Genomic DNA, 6000 nt, shown 5'->3' on the forward strand with positions numbered 1-6000 from the left:
TCACATAGCAGCCTTCTGCTAGTTAAATGTGTCCACATAGTATCCTTCTGCTAGTTAAATGTGTTCACATAGCACCATCTGCTAGTTAAATGTGTTCATATAGCATCCTTCTGCTAGTTAAATGTGTCCACACAGCAGCCTTCTGCTAGTTAAATGTGTTCACATAGCATCTTCTGCTAGTTAAATGTGTTCACATAGCAGCCTTCCGCTCCCACAATGCTGGCCTGGGAGGCTGTTCCCAAAGCCCTCTGAGTAATCTCACTGACAAGTCTATATCCCTTTCCCGATGCCTCTGCCCCAACCCTATCAGAACTTCCTCCAGTAAGAGTGTTACGGGTCTTATGCAAATGGATGATGCTACCAGAAGCCCCTGGATGTGAGATGGGGGCATAAAAACCCTCACACCGCAGCCTTCAGAGCTCCAAGTGACTTTGGCATCCTTAGCCTGCCCATGGAGGTTGAGAGAAGTTCTAACAGGAAATAGAGCAGGAAGAGGGCAGTTTCTCTTATCAAGGCTGTTGCTGGGATGACATTTTCTGGCAAAAGCAACTGAGAAGAGAAAGAGTTTATTTCAGCTTATAGTTCCAGATCAGAGCCCATTGTTGTAGGGAAGACACGGCAGGGACCAAAGCATCTTGTCCACCATCAGGAGCAGAGACTAAGCAAGCCCTTGCTTGTTTGTTTCCTTGCTATGTACTGAACCTGCTTTCTCTGCTCACGCAGTCCAGAGTGCAGCGTAGGACATGGTGCCACCCATATCCAGGGTCGGTCTTCTGACCTCAGTTAACACTCAAGGAAACCACAGAGAGAGAGAGAGAGAGAGAGAGAGAGAGAGAGAGAGAGAGAGAGAGAGAGAGAGAGAGAGAGAGAGAGAACCTGATCTGAACAATTCCTCACCGAGACTTCCCAGAAGATTCTACTTTGTGGCAAGTTGGCAACACAGGTAACCATCAGAGAGGGGTCTACTGAAAAGGTCCATTCTCTTGCCTCAGACTGGTCCCAAGAGGACCACATCTACCTCTCCACCACTCTAGCCTTTGGACAAAGCTCATCCCAATTTTCCAGATACAGAGAGCAGGTGCCATGACAGTTCAGGTCCAGCAGGCTCTACCCCAGGTCATAATCACTGATTCCCCCATGGCCAGGATCAGAAGCTGCCTGTAGCCCGGACCAGGTGGTAAGAAAGCTTGAGCCTTCACGTGACTCACTGCCAGACTCCCAGACATTGCACCCAGAGAGACCAGAGTCTGCCTGAGCATCCAACCCCTGCAAGCTCTGGACCTGGCTGGCCCTGGTTGCTTAACCTCTTGGAGCTTTGATTTTTTGTTTTGTTTTGTTTTGTTTTTTGAGACAGGGTCTCTCTGTGTAGCCTTGCCTGTCCTGGAATTGCTTTGTAGACCAGGCTGGCCTAGAACTCACAGAGATCCCGCCTGCCTCTGCTTCTCTGAGTGCTGGGATGACAGGTGAGTGCCACCATGCCCGGCTAAGCTTTGATTTCTTAATGTCACAAGATCTACCAACAGCTTCTTCTGTTGGAGGATCAACGACAAGTTACTTGCAAAGATCCCCAGAGAGACTTTCAGCTCAAGGGCTCACACCCTCCTTGACACATTGATCCTAGGAAGTGTCCTGAGCCCAGGATCCAGTAGAGCATTCCTGTGGCTGCTGTCAGGGTCAGAGAGCTGAGACCAGAGGGCGACAGCCACCACAGTCTAGGGAAGGCTGGAGCAGAGTCTCCCAGGACAGCCGGGCTTTGCTGACAGTGGACTCCAGGGACGGTACCTAGCTGTCCCTTAGAAGAGGTCCATCCTCCTGTAGGTGACCATACCTGGCATTGGGAGGATACTTCTCTTATTTGTTAAGGATTTCAGGACCTGGACAGAAACCTACTAGACTGATGATAGATAGACAAGAATCTGGCCAGGGGTGGGCAGCCATGGTCCAAGTGATCCAAGCTGAAAGGGAAAGTAGGAATGGTAGGACGCCAGGGATATCTCTAGCGCCTAAACACTTCCGCTGCTCCAGCTTTGTGAGCAACTTACTCACCTGCCATTACGCAGGATATTTTCTAGTCACAAGATCTAACTTTACCTTCAGCTTCCTATGACAAGAAGAATCCTACGGTCTCTGCCATTCTTGCCAGAGCCCAGCCAGTAGGTGCCATCGCTCAACAGGCTCAGTTTACCCTGCTGAGCATGCGCTTTCAGCCCCTGCCCTCACTGAGACCCCACTGGCCTGGGGCTGAGGTCCTGGGGCGTGAACTCTCCTGGAAGCCCTGCAGGCAGAAGGCCAGAGTACATATCACCCAGGCTGCAAGTATATCCTCCCCAATACCCATTTGTTTTGGGGAGGTGCTCCGGGAGCCCCATCCTGGTGGAAAGAGAAGCTGAATATTCTAGAAACTCACCTCCATTTCCTCTCCTTCCCATGGTCCTCCTCCTCCTTTAATTCCACCTCCATTTATCAAATGCTAAGCAAGCAGTGTCCAGTCATCCTTCACCTCCTAGACGCTGACACTGTTTAAACTGTTTAAAGATGTGAGCTCTGGGGCTGCAGACACAGCAATAACAAAGGCTGCAGAACATGAATCATTTGTTTGCCTGACAGCCCCCATCATCAGGGGGTCATCAGGGGCCTTCCAGGATGGTTACAAGAGTTCAGTTCCTGGAAAGACCTCTCCACAGCCAGAGTGCTCAGGATCAGGCCAAGGGTGGGATTCTGTGTTGGGTAAAGGCCAGCCTCAGAGTGGGACACAATCAGGACACAGTGTATGAGAAATTCAAGCTTAGTGTTTGATAGGCTAGGGGCTTAGTGTACAACTAGGGTCAGAACTCGATGTGTAACCACATCAGGGTCAGGGTGAGATGAGGATTGGGGCTCAGCGTGTGAACAGGATCAAGGCTCAGTGTGTGACTAGAGTCTGGGGCCAGAGTGTGATCAGAATCGGGGCATGACCACAGTCAGAGTTGAGTGTGTGACCAGGGCCAAAGCTCCATTTTCTATCAGACTTAGCTCTTCGATCTCGATTTTAAACCATTCTTCACATACAAAATGCAAAACAGCTTGCTTCTCCCCTCCCTTCAAAAGATCCTATGGAGGAAAAGAATAAAAGAAAGAATTTTCAATGGTCTCTTGTGGCCTTTTCCACAGCACCTTGCAGGTCACCATTACCTTCCATAACCTGGTCTCTGTTGGTCTCTGCTCCTCTTGCTACCTCCATCATGTGGCCTTTTGTGCACAGCCTCTGAGCTGCTGACTGCTCTCAAAGTGACTAGTTGCTTTCTGTGGGACTGCCCCTGCTCCCTCTGCTGTGATGTGTGGCAGTTAAAAGCTGAAATTAGAAAAGTAACCAAAACTGGATTCTAACTCTGTGCCCGCAGCAAACAGTTTAGCCTGTCTTTACACCAGGGTCCTGCTCATCAGTGGACGAGACGCTACAAGGTCCTCACATGAGCCCTGAGATGGTCCGACAGTAGCTGGAAAGCTAAACAGGCAGCTGAGGTTCTGTGTGTGAATTGGGTTCCAGGAACCAGATGCTTATTGACGAAGTTTGGAGGCTGTCTATGACTGCACTGGGCTATTTTCGGCCAGCAAACCAGACCACAGAAATGATGCAGTGTTTCTCTGTTGAGTCTTCAAATGCCTGGGTGTTGGGGAGGCAGGAGCAATGGATCTCCGATGCTTTGATCAGGCTAACACTCTTTTTGTCTGCAGCCTCCCCAGCACCGGGAATTGAAGTGGGCACTACAATCCCTGGTTCGAAGCATATTCTAATCCTCCCACCTCTGCCACCGGAATGCCGGGATAGCATGTGCCACCATGCTGGCTTTGATGTGGTGTTGCGGGACTGATTGCAGAGCTTCCTGCACAGTATGCGCTCTACCGCCTGAGCTGCATCTCCGCCCTGGAAACATGTTCTTAAATTCAATGGTTCCAGTGATTTTTCTCACGTGCCTCGTATTTTGGCTGCTGCAAATAGTTACCATGGACCTTTATAGCTCTGCAGACCAAAAGTTCAGGACAGTTCTGTTGAGCTGATGTCAAGGTCTGAGCAGGTGTATGCTCCTTCTAAAAGCAAAAGGCGGAGGGATCTGTGCCCACATCTTTTGCAGGCTATAGCTGCCTCCTACATTCCTTGGCTAATGGCATTTGTCTCCATCTTCAGCCCAGCTCCATTTTTAGCATTTCACTCTACTTCCTGCCTCCCTCTTCTGGGAATACTTGGGATGATATCAGGCCCACACTGGATAATCCAGGCAAGGTCTTAAGATTTTTCCATCGACCAGGCAGCCATGTCCAACCTTCTGACATCACAACATTGTCATCTATGAACACGTTTGCATTCAAGAACTGCATAACCAGCTTACAAAAAAAAAAAGTCCCATAATGTTTTAAGTGAGTCTATGATTCTTGTGTTGGCCACATTCTCAGCTATCTTGGGGCACAGGTGGTTTGTGTTGAGGACAGGACATGCTTAAATCCCTTTTGCCCTGTGAGGTAGCTCCAGAGGCTCTGTGACTTCCAATATGGACATCTTTGGAGGCTGTTTATTCAATCTACATCACCCAGGTAGCAGTCTTCTAACTGGTCCATTCTGTGCTCCTGAAAGCTTTGCTAGAGACCCAGCCTCAAGCTTCTTGAAATGTAACAATCCTCCTTTTCCTTCCTTGTTTCTTCTCCTCCTCTCCCTCTTTCTTCTTCTCGTAGCCTAGGCTTGCCTTCAAGCCTGGTGTGTAGCCAAGAGAGACAATAAGCTTCTGATCTTCCTGCCTTTACCTGCCAAGTGCCAAGCCATCATGCTCAGCTTATTCTACATTAGGAACCAGACCCAGAGCTTTGTGTATAGGAGACAAGCACTCTACCAGCCAAGCCACATATTTAATCTCGTCTAAGGCATTTGAAAACATCCAATACCCTACATTAAAGTCCTTTTTATTTGAAAGTCGGTGGCTTCTGTCCATTCCGCCCAAGTAGGATTGGCATGTCAAGTGTCCAACACTCAACCCAAACATTGCCTTGCCCAGAAAGTCTTCCTTTGTTCTTCTGAAGTTCATTGTTCCTGACTCCAAGGCCCATTAGTATAAATATGCAGTTTGTCTACTGGTTCGTGGCTTAACTTCCACAATAGTACAGAAACTGACATAAATGAAGGCTGCATAGAGAAATCAGGTAGGAGGAGCCATTGGGTTAGAGCGAGTTATCCTTGGCTGAGTATGAAGCTCTCGGTGCAGCAGAAGCAGGAGATTAGCCTGGGATAGGAATTCTATCTCAACCTCAACAACTACCCACCAAAGCTGGACACATGACAAATCGTGTGCTCTTCAGCCCCTAAGCTCATACCCAAAATGCAGAAATAGCATATGAGAGACAAAACAGGATTTGATATACAAAAGATTATCAGAGATTAAATCTATAAAACAAACAAGGTGGTGCTTACCTGTAATCCCAGCATTCTGGGAGGCAGAGGCAGGCAGATCTCTGTGAGTTCAAGGCCAGGCTGGTCTACAAAGTTAGTCTAGGACAGCCAAGGCTACACAGAGAAATCCTGTCTTGAAAAACTAAACTAAATCTATAAACAACCAATTAGCAGGTGAGCTGCTTTCTTTCTTTTTATTTATTTATTATTTTGTTTTGTTTTGTTTTGTTTTTTGAGACAGGGTTTCTCTATGTTATTTTGGCCATCCTGGACTCACTTTGTAGACCAGGATGGCCTTGAACTCATAGCAAGCCACCTGCCTCTGCCTCCCAAGTGCTAGGATTAAAGGTGTGCACCACCATCACCCAGCTTGTGAACTGCTTTCTTTAATGCTTACCCATGTGCAGATGTGTGTTCTGAAGGCCAGAGGACAACCTCGGTGTCGTCTTCAGAAACACTGTCTACCTCCATTGAGGCAGGGTTACTTAGTGGCCTGGAGGTCACCAATTAGACTAAAGTGGCCAATCAGAGAGCCCCAGGGGTCCCCCTATTTCTGCTTTCCAAACACTGGGATTATAACTACA

The sequence above is a fragment of the Acomys minous genome (genome assembly GCF_964271855.1).
Source record: "Acomys minous genome assembly, chromosome: 5".
In the NCBI taxonomy this organism is placed as follows: domain Eukaryota; kingdom Metazoa; phylum Chordata; class Mammalia; order Rodentia; family Muridae; genus Acomys; species Acomys minous.